The 14,607-nt window shown below is 55.3% G+C and overlaps 1 long non-coding RNA gene and 1 pseudogene across 3 annotated transcripts; both read right to left on the bottom strand.

The window, feature by feature from the left end:
* Positions 1–2,679: 2,679 nt before the first annotated feature.
* LOC306655384 lies at positions 2,680–12,114 on the bottom strand (annotated as a pseudogene). The gene is made up of 4 exons: positions 12,078–12,114; positions 11,565–11,991; positions 4,743–5,034; positions 2,680–4,133 (listed from the first exon to the last, which is right to left on the bottom strand). The product of its transcript is annotated as an uncharacterized misc_RNA (transcript).
* Positions 12,115–12,197: 83 nt separating this feature from the next.
* On the bottom strand, positions 12,198–14,333 carry LOC306653930. Of its 2 annotated transcripts, XR_013761836.1 has the most exons (5): positions 14,229–14,279; positions 13,991–14,143; positions 13,440–13,561; positions 13,122–13,260; positions 12,198–12,455 (listed from the first exon to the last, which is right to left on the bottom strand). It is a non-coding gene; the product is annotated as an uncharacterized lncRNA (long non-coding RNA). The 2 variants fall into 2 exon arrangements; XR_013761835.1 differs by having other exon boundaries at positions 13,991–14,333.
* Positions 14,334–14,607: the final 274 nt, after the last annotated feature.

The following is a 14,607-nucleotide window of genomic DNA, read 5'->3' as shown; positions in this document are numbered from 1 at the left end:
CTTCTTATGACAACTGATCGTTCATGTATTCATCCGACAAATTCATTGAGTGTGATTGTATGCCAGGCACTGTGTTAGGCCCAGGGCTGCACAAATCAAAACCTCTTGTCCCTGTGGGTCTGAAACGTTGATGCAGAGAACCTGAGCAGTTGCTGAAGCTCGCGGTTCAAATCCGTGCTCAGCCATTCACTAGCTCTCAACCTCAGGCAAGTGGCTCAACCTCTCTGGGCCTGTTTCTTTAGAATTGCAGCTAACTCAGGATCCTTGAGGCAATATGTCAACAGAGTGCTTACCACACCGTAGATGCTTAATAAGTGCTAACGACTTTTTTTCATTGTCATTTATAACTGTGATCAAATATTTCCTTCTTAAACATACGTATTTAAGTTTCCTTTTTAAATAGATTTATTTAAGTATAAAAAGGGGGTGTAACGTCAACTATAAAAATTAAGCCTACAGTAAGGAGCACAGGCCCCCACGGCAGGTTCGGGAGGTGAGATCTGGAAGCCTGGGACTGGAGGGAGGTGTTTGCAGGGCCGAGTCCACTGTGCCAATGGGAAACAGGCACCTTCAGTGTCCAGGTGGGAGGAAGGCTCGGACGCCCTGTGGGATCCCAGGCCCCAGAGTTCCTGCCATCCCATCCAGGGGAATCCTGGAGAGAGGGGCTCCAGAGCCAGACACCAGACAAAGACAAGGCCGTGGACAGCGGGAAAGGACAGTCCCGGAGCCACCCCAGCCTCCCCAGGTCCCTCAGCACCCAGGCTGGCGGCCACTTGCCACAGGGCTGGCCGGTTTCTGCAAGAGATGGGCTGGCTCAGGGGCGCTGACTGTCTGGGTGTCAGCGACCTGGACTTTCAGGGCCTTTCCAGGTGGTTGTGACCGCACTGCATGCAGAGTGTCACCCAGGCTGATAGACACTCATTATTATATTAGCCGTTTCTTCTGGTTTGAAAAGAAATCAAAATGAAAACATCTCTGGGTGCCCTACAAGGGTGGGCACCCGGCTGCAGGAGAGCCGGCCTGGGACTGGCCACGGAGCTGCTCAGGCCAACTCAGAGGCCAGTCACTGGGCAATCGCAGGCCAGTTACTCACCCTCTAGGGAAAATGGAGACGTCAGGAATCTGAAGCAGTGGACGGGGCGGGGCTCAGGGGTGGAGCGCTTGCCTCACATGTGTGCGCCCCGGGGTTCGAGCCTCAGCACCACATGAAAAATAAATACAGGTGTGCGTCCGCCTACAACCACAAATATATTTTTAAATAAATAAATAAATAAATCTAAAGCCGCAAACGCAAAGGCAGGTGAACCTGCAAACTTCACGGAGCGCAGCGGCTGGGTTCCCAGGGGCGCATCCTGTAGGGGCCCACGTACATGAAGTCCAAGACGAAAGTCCACACGAGGCAAGTAAAGCAAGTAAAGCCAGCAGGGAAACAGGACCCCGAGAGCAGGAGCGGGAGTCCCTCGTGCAGAGGGAGGAGGTTAGGGGGACGTGGGGTCCAGGACGTGCTGTCCCTGGCTGGGTGGTGTCGGCCTAGCTGCGTCTCCTCCCCAAGCATTCACTAACCTGTCCCTGTACGTTTTGACCAATTTTCTGTAGCTATAATTAAAAAAAAAATTTTAAAGGCAAAATAAGTCCGGGGTGTAGCTCAGGAGTGGCGAGCTCAGTATGCCCGAGGCCCTGGGCTCCGTCCCCAGCACCAAAAACAACTTCATAACGAAAGGCAGAATAACAATGATGAAACCTGGGGCGAGGGCCCCACGTGCCGCCCGGTGGTAGCTCCGACGCGTGGCACCCCCGCAGCAGGCGCTGCAGATGGGGCACTGGAGGTCCAATTATTGTTGCCGCCTTCGTTACAAAGGCCGGACCTAAATGAGAAGGCTCCCGAAAGCCCTGGCGGGGCAGCTCCTGGCCGTTCCCTCTGCCTGACCCGAACTCCGAGACGCCTCTCGGGCTCAACAAACCCTCTGCGATGCGCAGCTGGCAGCCGGGCCCTGGGACTCGCCCTTGGCCCCGCTCTCACCAGCGGCCCACCAAAGAATCCCCGCCGGCTCCGCGCCACCCGCTCTGATCTGCCCGCCTTGCCCACCTTGCCCGGCCCTTCCCGGGGAGCTCAGGCCCCCCAGACCTCCCATCGCCTGTTCCTGTGCCCAGCCCAACCCTGCCTCTCCCTCGGTTCCCGCCATCCCTGGTGGAGACGGGTCTCCGTGACCTTCAGCGCAGCCTCACCCAGGGCCCAGTACCACATCACAGAATTGCATCCAAAAACAGAAATTTGGGATGAATCAGAGTCTTAGAGCTGAAAAGGCTTATCCAAAGACGCACAGGTAAACCGGGCTCTGCCAAGGGGCCACCCGTCCTAACGGATGGGTGTCTAGGGGTGGGATCTCAGTCCTATGACAGGCAGGGGGAGTGAGGCTGCAGGGAGGCTGGCAGTGAGGCCCTCTGCGCTGTGATCATACCCTCGGCATTTGTTTATTGAGCACCGACTGTATGCCAGGTTTATCACACCCATTTCCTCCCATTTCCACAAAGTATCACTGACCCTATTCTATGGATCAGGCATGACAACAGAAGTTCCCACTATTCAGCACCTGCAGGGGCCTCTGGGCACAGGGCTCAGGACCCCTCCCACGGTCCTATGTGGGACCTGGAGGCCTGGAGTCACACAGCTAGGTGACATTTGCAGCCAGACCCAAAGCGCCCTGTCCAGACATCAGCCGGGTACACGCTCTCGGGCCCGGCCTGCCCTGCGCAGGTCTGCAGCCAGTGGGTTGCTCCCAACGAAGGAGAAGAGCACCCCCGGCAAAGGTAGCGCTGCCTAGAGGGACCGGGCAGAGTCACCATCCCTGTCCGGGACCAGCGGATTCCCTGGGAAGCCGCCTCCACCAAGCTGCAGAGCTGGCCTGGGGCCTGAGGGTCTTAGGGCCAAATCCCATATCTGCCGCGTGCCAGGCGTGTGACCCTGTGCGCCTCAGGCCCCGCATGCAGAAGGCAGAGGTCCCAAAAGCGTCCACTCGGGCTCGCCATGTCCCAACAGCAGCCTCAGCTCTCTGCCACTCTGCGCCTGCCAGGGGCCCCCGGACCCTCAAATGTGCCAGGCCACATTCACCTTGGGCCCGTGCACTTGCTGGGCCTGGAAGGTCCTTTCCCAGAGACCCGCTGGCTCCCTCCCTCCCTGCCTCCAGGCCTCTGCTCCAACGTCACCTCCTTCCAGTGGCCCTTCTTGACCAGGCTTTTAAAAATAACAACCCAGGCCTTGGCCTTCGCTCTGCTTTCTTTCTCGGATACTTCCCTCTCATCTGATAGGTTATTGATCTACTTACCAAAGGTCTAAGGTCTGTCTCCTCTGGCAGACTGTGCCTGGCACGTGCCCAGGATTAAGTGCTCAGCAAACACTTACTGAGTGAATGAACAGAGCGGAGCGTTTAGAACAAGTTCCAGCCCACAGAAAGCGCTTGAAAAAACGTGAGCTCTTATAATCATCTCCAGGGACGCTGTAAGCCAAATCTGGGCCAAATCCTGCTGTGTGACCTTGACTGAGTCACCCTGCCTCCAGGTTGGTTTCCCCATCTAGGGGGTAATCAAATTTGGATCCGGTGGTGATGCCAGCTCTTTTCTAGGGAGCTTTGTGGATTCCAGGAGCTGTGCTCAGTCCTCAACTGCACAGTCTCATTAACTCGCATCACAGCCTCAGGAAAAGGACTCTTAATGGCTGTTTTCAGATGAGGCGCGTGGGGTTCAGAGAGGTTATGAAATTTGGCCGAGGTCACACAGCAGCACCCTGATTCCTAACTAGTGATCTTGGACACTGGGTCCAGGACCCTGCTGGGCCCTGACCTGCCAGAGAGCATCGTCTCTGTCTAGGCATCCTTCTGGGCAGCAGGGAAGCCCCAGGCCCACACTTACCCCACTTGAGTCCCACACACACTCTGGCTGTGTTGCCCTCCCTGTAACAGTGCTGCTGCCTGGCACCCTGCCGGGCCGTTCACCCCTCATACACAGTGTGGCCCTGCGTCAGACATCTTGTCCACTGGGCCTGGGTGCCCTCACCCACCCACAGCTCTCTGGAATGGACCCTGACCGGAACTGGACACAGTACGCCCAGCCACACAGGAGACACCACCCCCAAGCACCTGTGAGCATTTATGGGGCACCTACTGTGCACCCGGCCCTCTGCAGGTCCAGGTTGGGACAATTTTCCCCCTACAGAAGCCTTTTAGGTAACTCAATTCACATCAATGGGTTGCAAACAACAAAAAACTCCACTCTGGTTTTATTAACATTGTTGAGAGCTTCGTGAGGGCCAGGCAGGCCCTGTGCTGAGCACTTTCTCCCAAAGACTGTACATCCAGTGTCTCATTTGTCCCCTAATTAGAATGTCCATTCCACCAGGGCAGAGGTTTCTGTTCACTGCTGTGCTCAACTTCTAGAACTCCCCCAACTCAATAAAACTTCTTGAACAAATCATTTGCTCCAATGGCCCCAGGAAACCCTGAGAGGTAGGCATTGCCCTGGTTTACAGATTAGGAAATCAAGGATCTGAGCAACAGTTCCTACAACTGATAAGGACAGGGCCCACCGTGCATACTCCCGAATCCAAAAGGCCATTTAGTACCCTTACACACTCGGCTGCATTTTACGAAAGGTCCTATTTTATATAAAGGTTTGCCATGAGATTATTTAAAAGGGAAATTCCTAATTCCGAGGTGTCTGAAATAAGACCCAGTCTGCCCAAATTTTACCTCTCCCCAACTTTGGCTGCAAGTTCAGCCGCAGTGCATAGCGCCCCCTGCCGGAGGGCCTCAGCCTGTCACAGACGCGAGGCGGCTCTGTGTGGCGCTGCTGCCCCCTGGTGGCTGCAGCCTCTGGGTCCGAGGAGCCGAGGGTTCTCTTCCGCGAGGACAGTCCCGGCCTCTCCCAGCTGCCCCCATAACGCCTGGCGACCCTGCCGTCTGCCAGAAGCGTGCGATGACTGGAAAGGTCTTCCCGGCACGCTTCCCCTTCGGGCGGCTTACGGGTGAAGTCGTGGCCCGGCTGGGGAGGTCTCGGGACAATCAAGGGTGCGAGGGCCCACGCCTGTCACTAGAGCGGCAGATGGTCCGAGTGGACCAATCAGAGGTCCCGCATCCTCCCGGCCACGGCGATTGGCTCAGGGATGGGCCGGATGCCAGCAGGACCAATCAGCGCCTCCCTGCTGGCAGACTGAGCGAGGGCCTGCGGCTCCACGGGTGTCCCCAGGATGCCCCCCGCAGGGAGAGCCTCGGAGGGGAACCAGAGGGCACCCGGGCTCCAGCCACGAGGCCACACCACTCCAAACTCCCTGCCCAGGCGTCACACCCGTGTCACGTGGACCCCGTGCACCTACCTTTTCACCTGAGGCATCTGGGCCGAGTTTCCATGCACTCGAAAGAAGCCCACTGAGAAAATCTTCCACACACACTGCAGACAGAGCACCCATCTCCAGAGTTTGTAAAGAACTTGACTTCACACCCAAGATACAAAGAGCCAAATCAATACGTGGGCTAAGGAACTGGGCAGACACTTCACAGAAGAAGACACACAGGTGATCGACACATATATGAAAAAGTGCTCATCATCCCTAGTAATTAGAGAAATGCAAATTAAAACCATCCTAGGGTTTCATCTAACTCCAATTAGAATGGCTATTATCAAGAACACAAGTAATAATAAGTGTTGGCATGGATGTGGGGGAAAAGGCACACTCTTACATTGCTGGTGGAGTTGCAAATTGGTGCAGGCACTCTGGAAAGCAGTATGGAGATTCCTCAGAAAGCTTGGAATGGACTCACCATTTGATCCAGCTATCCCACTCCTCGGTTTATACCCAAAGGACTTAAAATCAGCATACTACAGAGATGCAGCCACATCAATGTTCATAGCAGCTCAATTCACAATAGCTTGTGAATTGTGATTGTAGAACCAACCTAGATGCCCTTCAATTGACAAATGGATAAAGAAACTGTGGTATATATACACACTGGAATATTACTCAGCCATAAAGAAGAATAAAATTATGGAATCTGCAGGTTAATGGATGAAGTTGAAAAATATCATGCTAAGTGAAATAAGCCAAGCCCAAAAAAACAAAGGTCGAATGTTTTCTCTGATAAGTGCATGACAATATATAACGAGGGGGGTGATGGGAGGAAGAGAAGAATGAAGGAACTTTGGATGGTGTAGAGGAAAAAGGGATGAGAGGGGGTAGGGATGGAAAAACAGTAGAATGAAACAGACAGTATTACCCTATATCTATGTATCATTACATGAATGGTGTGAATCTACATTGTGTATAACCATAGAAATGAAAAGTTGTACCCCATTTGTGTACAGTGAATCAGAATGTGTCTGTAAAAATAAAAAATATTTTAATTTAAAAAAAAAAGAAGTCCACTATGGTTCTACCAGCACCTCTGTTGCTGCTGCCTTAGCTCAGACCTTGCTCTTTCCCTTGGTGTTTACTGAGTAGGATGGTGGGCCAGGCAACCCGGCCTCCCCTCAGTACCCTGCAGCGTGCTGATCTGCCTCCGCCCTGCTGCTATCCATCCTCACCAGGTAACAGGGCCACCCATACCCTCACCGAGACCCCTGCAGCTGCCTCTTCCGTGGCTTCCCTGACCCCCAGCTTCCTCTCTGCAATTTGCTCTCCAAATAGCATCCAAAGGGATCCCGTGAAAACTTAAGTCAGATCCTGCCCCTCCTCTGCTCAAAACCCTGCTGTGATCCACCTCATGAACTGCCCAAGGCCTCACCACAGCCTACAGCCCCTACACACACACTCCTTACCTTTCTGACCTTATCTCTCCCACTCCCTGATCTCCAGCGGTCCTGGTCCTCCTGCTGATCCTCGAACACACCAGGCCTGCCCTGCCTCAGGACCTTTGCACTAGCTGTTCCCTCTTCCTGACATGTTCCTCCTCCAGATATTCATTCAAATGTCATCTTCTCAGTGAGACATCCGCTTCCCTGTTCTATTTTTCTCCACAGCACTTCACAGTATCTGACCCATTATTTATCTGTGTATTCTCTCTTCCCCCACGAGACTGTCCACCCCATGGAGGTATTTCTGTCTTTTTTGTTGTTCCTCGCTGTGGCACAAAGGCCCAGCACAGTGCCCGTCACATAGAATGCACTCATAAGTGTTGAATGAATGAAGCTGAAGAGACCCATTATGCAGAATTTGAAATCAGCATTAGTGAGCATGCAAATGTATGGGGGTGCGTGGAGTGATCAAAGTGAGAGACATACAGTAACAGAAATTTAGTTCAAGGAAAAATGTTCACCAACTCTGGTTTGGCTTGGGTTTGCTGGCTCCACTCACCTTGCTGCCTCCTGCTCCCAGGGAATACCTCGCCTCTCCTGATCTTCCCAGAGCTGCTCGTGGCCATCAGAGCAGGGACTGTGCACAAGGAGAAAACAGAGTCAGGTGATAGAGGATGTGGCCCCACGGGACACCAGCGCTTCATATCCCTGGTGTCCGAGTCAGTTACGTGATCAGAGTCCCTAAGGAGCCCATGAGATCTGGGAACTAGCTGGTGGTCCCTTGGGTGCCCTTAGCACAGGGCTGGAAGCAGGAGCAAATTTATCCTGAGACTCCAGGCCTGGTGCAAAGTGAGTCTCAAAAAGATGTTTTTTGAATGAGTGTTGTGGTGAATGACAGGTGACTGGTTAAGAAAGAGGAGATAAAGGAGTCAATGACTAGATGGCTGGGTGGATGGATAGATGGGTAGAGGGATAGATGAATGGATGGATGGATGGATGGACAGGTAGATGGGTGGCTGGGTGGATGGCTGAATGGCTGGCTGGCTGGCTGGCTGGATAGATAGATGGCTGGGTGGATGGATGGATAGATGGATGGGTAGCCGACTGGCTGGGTGGGTGGATGACTGGTTGGATGGATGGGTGGATGGATGGGTGGATGGATGGGTGGATGGGTGAATGGATGGGTGGAAGGATGAAGAGATGGATGGATAGACAGATGGATGGATAGATGGATGGGTGTGTGGGTGGATAGATGGATGGATAGATGGATGGATGGATGGATGGGTGAATGGGTAGGTGGGTGGATGGATGGGTGAATGGGTGAGGGGGTGAATGGATGGGTGGGTGGGTGGGTGGATGGATGGATGGATGGGTGGATGTGTGAATGGGTGGGTGGATGGGTAGATGGACAGGTAGATGGATGGGTGAATGGGTGAAGGGTGGGGGTTTGGGGGTGGATGGATGGATGGATGGATGGATGGATGGATGGGTGAATGGGTGGGTGGGTAGATGGATGGGTGAATAGGTGAGGGGGTGAATGGATGGGTGGGTGGGTGGATGGATGGATGGATGGGTGGATGTGTGAATGGGTGGGTAGATGGGTAGATGGACAGGTAGATGGATGGGTGAATGGGTGAAGGGTGGGGGATTGGGGGTGGATGGATGGGTGGATGGGTGGATGAGTGGATGGGTGGATGGGTGGATGGGTGGATGGGTGGATGAGTGGATGGGTGGGTGGGTGGATGAGTGGATGGGTGGGTGGGTGGATGGATGATGGAAGGATGAATGGATGGATGGGTGGATGTGTGAATGGGTGGGTGGATGGGTAGATGGCTGGTTGGATAGATGAATGAATGGATGGATGGTAGAAGGATGGATGGGTGGGTGGATGGGCAGATGGATGGGTGGCTGGCTGGCTGAGTGGATGGATGGGTGGATGGGTGGTTGGCTGAAAAGATAGAAGAACAAAAGGAAGGAAGAATGGGTGATGATGGATGGATAAATGGGAGGATAGAGGATAAGGGGAGACAGGGAGACAAACGAGTAGGAGACTGAATGATGACGAGATGATGAAAGCCAAGGAAGGATGGAGAGGTGACAGATGGATGACAGCTGATTGGACAAAGGAAATGGGTGGATGGGTGGAGGGATGGAAGGAAGAGGGGAAATGGCTGGAGAGATGGACGGGTGAAAGATAAATGAGCAGATGGGAGGGAAGGAGAGAAGAGGTGCCGAGTGGTGGTGTGATGAGTGGAGAAATGGCTGAGTAAAGTTACTTCACTGGGTCAGCTTAAAAGTCTCCTACTTCCTGGGTCAGCCAGAGGAGGCTCGGAGGAGGAGAACCCATACTCAGCTCACAAGAGCTGGGTGATTCCTTTGGAAGATTTTTAAAACAGAAGCCTTTCCCATTGTGAGTGACTGAACTGAATCAGACCTGGCCTGACCCAGGCCTGTGGCCTAGAGGAGGACCCACCAGGCAGCCCGGCCCCCTCCCCGCCTCTGCCTCAGGGCCTGGGCAACTCGCAGCCTCTCCTCTCCCAACAGCCCGGTGCTTCTTTTGGAGCAGCCTCAAGCAGTAGGGGAGGCTGGGCCTGTTCTAGACCCACAGCGGGGCCATCTTGGTGAGGTTACTGCACCTCTGAGACCCAGTCTCCTCAGCAAGTCTGGACCCATCAGTCCCTACGCGCACCATTAAACGTGGTGAGGGAAGACGGCCCCAGAACACAGGCGCACGCCGTGGGCGGCAGCCAACCCCTCCCTTACTGAAGTCACCCTCACACTTTATCCCTGTGTCTGCCTGTGACTACCACTGCCTGTGACCAGCTCCTGCCCCTGCCCCTCTCCCCCAGCAGCAGGCGAGGCCAGACCCTTCCCCAGCGCCGCACCCCTCGCCATCTGGCCCTCCGCGGACTGCCTTACTATTCACCCTGGAGGGGGGCAGGGAGGCCAGGAAGCCATCCGCCTCACAGGATCAGACAGTAGCAGAACCAGCCCTGCCGCCTGGCCTCAGGCTCCGGCCATGTCTTCTGGGCCCCCACGTCCCTCGCTGGATCCCCATCCCAGCCCAAGCTGGCAGAGTGGGTGCTGGGGCTCCAAGGCCATCTCCCGGGGATGGAGGGAGACTGTGCCCCACAGCAGACCCTCCAGGCACACAATGAATATTTTTTGAGACAGAGCTAGGAAGGACTGAGCCTTGCCCTCCAGGATCTCCCACGTTTCAGGCCAGGAGATGAGTCACCTGACGCCAGGTAAGGAGCGGAATGGGTTGGTGGTGGCAGGCAAGTGGTGGGGCCCGGAGGCCGTGCCGAGCGCCGTCCTGGAATGACAGAGACGGGGCGGCCGGGTGGTCCGGGTCGGGCTGGGGCCCGGTTCTGCTGCTCCTTAGCCATGCATCTGCACCAGTGTGGAGCCCCCACCTGTTTCCCCTTCTGCAAAATGGCAATAGTGACACTGACCTCAGGGAGTCGAGCCATGTGAGGAAGGGCCTGGGACATGAGAGGCCGTCGGGATGGCTTCGGGGGACAGCTGGCCTCTGTGCAGACGTGAAAGACCAGGAAGGGTGGGCTGGGGTGGGGGAGGACGCCAGCAGAGGAATCACCATGCCCATTATCGTGACCCGCTGCCACCACCCTGGGCCAGCGGCCACCCTTCCTTGGCAGTCACCTCTGCTGCTGTCCCTGCTGCACCCCAACACCTTCAGTCTGCTGCCCCCACAGTGGTCAGCATGACACTTTAAAACAGACGCAAAGGGCCCGGGGCAGTGGCGCACGCCAGTAGTCCCGGTGACTGGAGAGGCTGAGGCTGGAAGATCACAAGTTCAAGGCCAGGCTGGGCAACTTAGATCCTGTCTCAAAATAAAATAAAAGGGGCTGGGGGTGTGGCTCAGCAGAGCGACCCTGGGTTCCCGGGTGCCATCCCTGACAAGCAGCAGGGAAGACAGGAGGGAAATGGGGTCACAGGAGGCGAGAGCCAGAGCCCACGGCCCAGGCGTCCTGGGAGGAGTCAGCCCACCCGAGGGCAAGGGGGAGGCCAGGGGAAGATCTGCGTTCAGGACGACACCGGCCGTAGCCTCGAGAGAGACCGGGGACAATTCAGCCGACTGCTGGGTCTCCGGCCCTCCTAGGAAAATCACTTTCACTCTCCTGGCCAATTTCTTCAGCTGCAAAATGGGCACCACTATCTCTTGCAATGACACACAGCCCTTTGTCACCGTGCGCAGTGTTGCAGGCCCCTGCTGATCTTGCCCTGCCTCCATTCTCCCCAACCTGCCTTTGGAGAATGACATCTACTCCGCCCGCTCCAGCTGCACAGGGAGAGCGTGCCCCAGGCTTGGGTGTCAAGCCAATGAGGCCTCCACCTAGGACAGTGGTCGGAACTGGGGAGAGAGGCCTTCTCTTCCAGCCTCCTGGACCTATCAGAGGCCATCACAGGAGAGAGGTTGCCTGAGAATGAAGCCAACCAGGAGCAAAGTAGAGCAGAGAGATGAGGAGAGATTCCTGGCAACATTGCTGGAGTCCCGATCCAGCCATGCCTGAAGGCCGCCTCTGGCGTCTGAGTTGCATGAGCCACACAGCTTTGCTGGGTCCATTTGGGTTGAGGTTCCCATCACCTGTTTCAGACAAAGTCCTACTGATTCTCGGGAGGAGTAGAAAGACATTGAGGACGGCAGAGCGTCTTACCTCATTCACAAAGTGAGGACAAAAGAAAGGAAAGTCTGCACCGCAAACTCAGGCCCCACCCAGAAACTTCTAGAAGGCCCTGCAGTCCAGCCAGACCACTCCCACCAAGAGCCCACCCCAACTCAGGGAGTGCTGGCGCTCCACCCCTGGCGGCTCCAGTACTCCACGCAGCCAGCCTGTTCTTCCAGCGGGGTTGGGGGCACCTTTGTCCTGTTCCTGGGCTCCTGCAGGACCTGCCTCAGGCAAACACGGTAGACCTGGCGCAGCTTGACTCCAGCCACCCCACCGACCACGGTGCAGGAGGCCACTGGAAGAGAAGCTGGCCCAGGCGCCCCCCAGGGCCGCGTCTCAGGACCAGCTGGCCAGCTGCCACCTCCTTCCCTTCCCCCAAGTTGAACCCCAAACAGCACACAGCCCCAGAACTCTCGGGAACAGGCCTGAGCCTGTGCCTTCCTCGAGTCTCCCTGGGATGAGTTCGAAACGTCCGCCGAAACCAGAACCAACCTGAACGTTTTCTGTGGCCATCGCTCTGCTGGTGATCACGGAGGTCCTTCCCAATACAGCTTCCTTCAGTCTGCACCGCCCAGGGATGAAGGGCAACTGACCTCAGCTCCCCACGCCCAGGCTCTTCCTGCCAAGGGAATAAGAATCGCATCCCCAGACAGGGCCGGGTTCCGCCCCCAGCACCGCACACACACCAGAGTAATAGAATCCCCGACAGGGTAGCCTGGGGCCTCCAACTAGACATGACGTATAAAGGACTTGCTCCCGGCATACAGCAGGTGCTCAATAAACACTAGCTAATGAAAATGGCCCATAGCCGCACTGCCCACAATGTGGAGTACAAAGAAGCTACTGGGAAAAGCATGCACACCACCGCGTGATGCCATCTCGCGGCCAAGCGCGTGTCCGAGTGGTGTCCGTCCCTCCGGTAGCACGCCGTGCAGGGCCTGGTCCGCCTCGCTGCCCACGGCCTCCCAAGGCCGAGCACTGAGCCTGGCAGGGGATCCCCAGGGTGAGCATCAGCTTCACAGCAAGGATGCGAGGTCAGGCCGACGTAGGCCACGGAAACCACCAGGTGGCGCTGTCTCCCACCTCAAGCGCACCTGGGCTTTTTCTCTGCGTGAAGAAATTCTAGCGTGACAGGAAAGGGGCCGAGGGGCGGTGCGGCAGCTGCTCGTGGAACCCTGGAGACCCAGGCGACATCGCGCCTGCTGAGCCGGCAGAGGCCAGACCGAGGTTCCCCGTTGTTCTCCTTAGCCTCACTGTGCTCACCAGGACATGCCTTCCGGGGCTGCCTCCTCCTCTGAACCTCACTGCGGGCCCCTGGAGGTCCACCCTCCTCACTGTCTACCCGAAGGACTTTTCTAGAATAGGTTTCCGACCTGTCACCTGAACTCCCTTGGCGGTGCGCTCTGTGGAGGTGGTTCACAAAAGGCCTTTTGTGACAGTGGATCACAGACTGAGCCCTTCCAGCTGAGTGGCTGGAAATCCAGGTTCCCCTGAACCCCCCCCCCCCCCCACACACACACACACACACACACGCAGCGCCAGCCCTCCCTTAAACGTCTCAGCACACTCTAAGCTCAAGTGTCCCAGACACACGGCCTTCCATGGCTCAGAAGTGGACAGTTGTCATTTCTGCCTCCCCAGCCCCCTTACCTCCGTCTACTGGTAATAACACCCAAACTTCTTTTGAGGAAACAACTCTCCCCCAATCTCAATCCATATGATTTGGTTGAGGTTGACCTCACCCTCTCCTTCCTGGGATGTGATCCAAATGCAGCCAGTTGACATGTCCCTGCTCCCTGGACTCAGGGAGCAATCAGATCAGTGATAAGCATTTGGCCCAAACTGGGCCTGTGAGAAGCAGCCCTAGGACTTTGGCTGGAATCACCAGGGAAAGGATGGTCTCGTTCCATTAGGAATGCCAGTTGGCAGCCACTGGCACAATCTTTGCTGCCACTTGGTGACACATACCTCAGAATGAAGTTAACAGGTGCAAAGCTGAAAGATGGAAAGAGAGAGAGTCCTGATGACCTCCTTGGAATCCCTGGATCCAGCCATGCCTGAAGATGGAATCCTTTGTCACTTTTCAGCTACTAAACCAAAACAATTCCCTTCTTTAGTTTAAGTCAGTTTGAGACACATCACAATCCTAAGTCCTCACAAGTACATACATGTGAGTGAATGGGGACATCGATCTTTACAGGGTTGGAGTGAGAATCAGAAAGAGCATAAAAATACATGAAAACATCCTGTAAGGATGAAAAGAGCATCAACAACTTCAAGTTGGACATGGCCAGGGCAGCCCCACCTCTCCCTCCACCCCATCCTCACCCATCATGTCCAAGATTATCTTGCTCAGACTGCAAGTAATTATCATTTCCCCAAAATAGACTGAAGTCTTGAGGGTACCATAACCCCATCCTTCTGCCAGCCCCCACTATTCCTCCCTGAGCTGGGCACACAGGAGGAGCCACCAATTTAACTAAACCAAATGTGAGAGATGTGAAGGGCTTATCTTTTACCTGTGGGCTCCAGCTTCCCTCTGCTAACCCTTCAGCAACCACACCATATGAGGTCTGGAGATAGATTGCTGGGGTTCAAATCCCAGACCTGCTATCGAGTAGCTGTGCAATCCAAAGCAGTTCACTTAACCTCTCTGTGCCTCCATTCCTTATCTGTAAAATGGATGTGATAACAACTTTCATTCCATAAGTTGTTATGAGGCTTGTAAGGAGGCAATTAGAGCACTTTAAATAGTACCTTCCTGGAACTCTGTAAGTACTCAATAAACCTTAGGTTCTTTTTTTTTCCATGAAAGAGCAGTTTACTCGTCTCTTGCCTCTTAACTGGTTCTCACCCTCTTCAGGTTGCCGCCCTGGAAGGTGAAAATGAGCTTTCCCAGGGTGTAGGCTTGGACCTACCCAGACAAGGGGGGCCGATGCCAAAGGAGCAAAACAAAGAGGAAGATAAAGCTCTGAGGCTCCCAGGCCCCCACTCCGGCCCCAACTCTTTATGGAAAGGGGGGAGGGGGGGCTGGCGGCACCGGTGGGTCTCCAGGCCTGGGTACCTGGGAAGGCAGCACTGGTCCCTCTGCCTGGTCCTGCTCCCGGGGCCCCACTCCAGCTGCAGCAGGGGAGTC

The sequence above is a fragment of the Sciurus vulgaris genome, assembly GCF_902686455.1.
Source record: "Sciurus vulgaris genome assembly, chromosome: 2".
Classification (NCBI taxonomy): Eukaryota; Metazoa; Chordata; class Mammalia; order Rodentia; family Sciuridae; genus Sciurus; species Sciurus vulgaris.
This window is presented reverse-complemented; position numbering and strand designations above follow the sequence as displayed.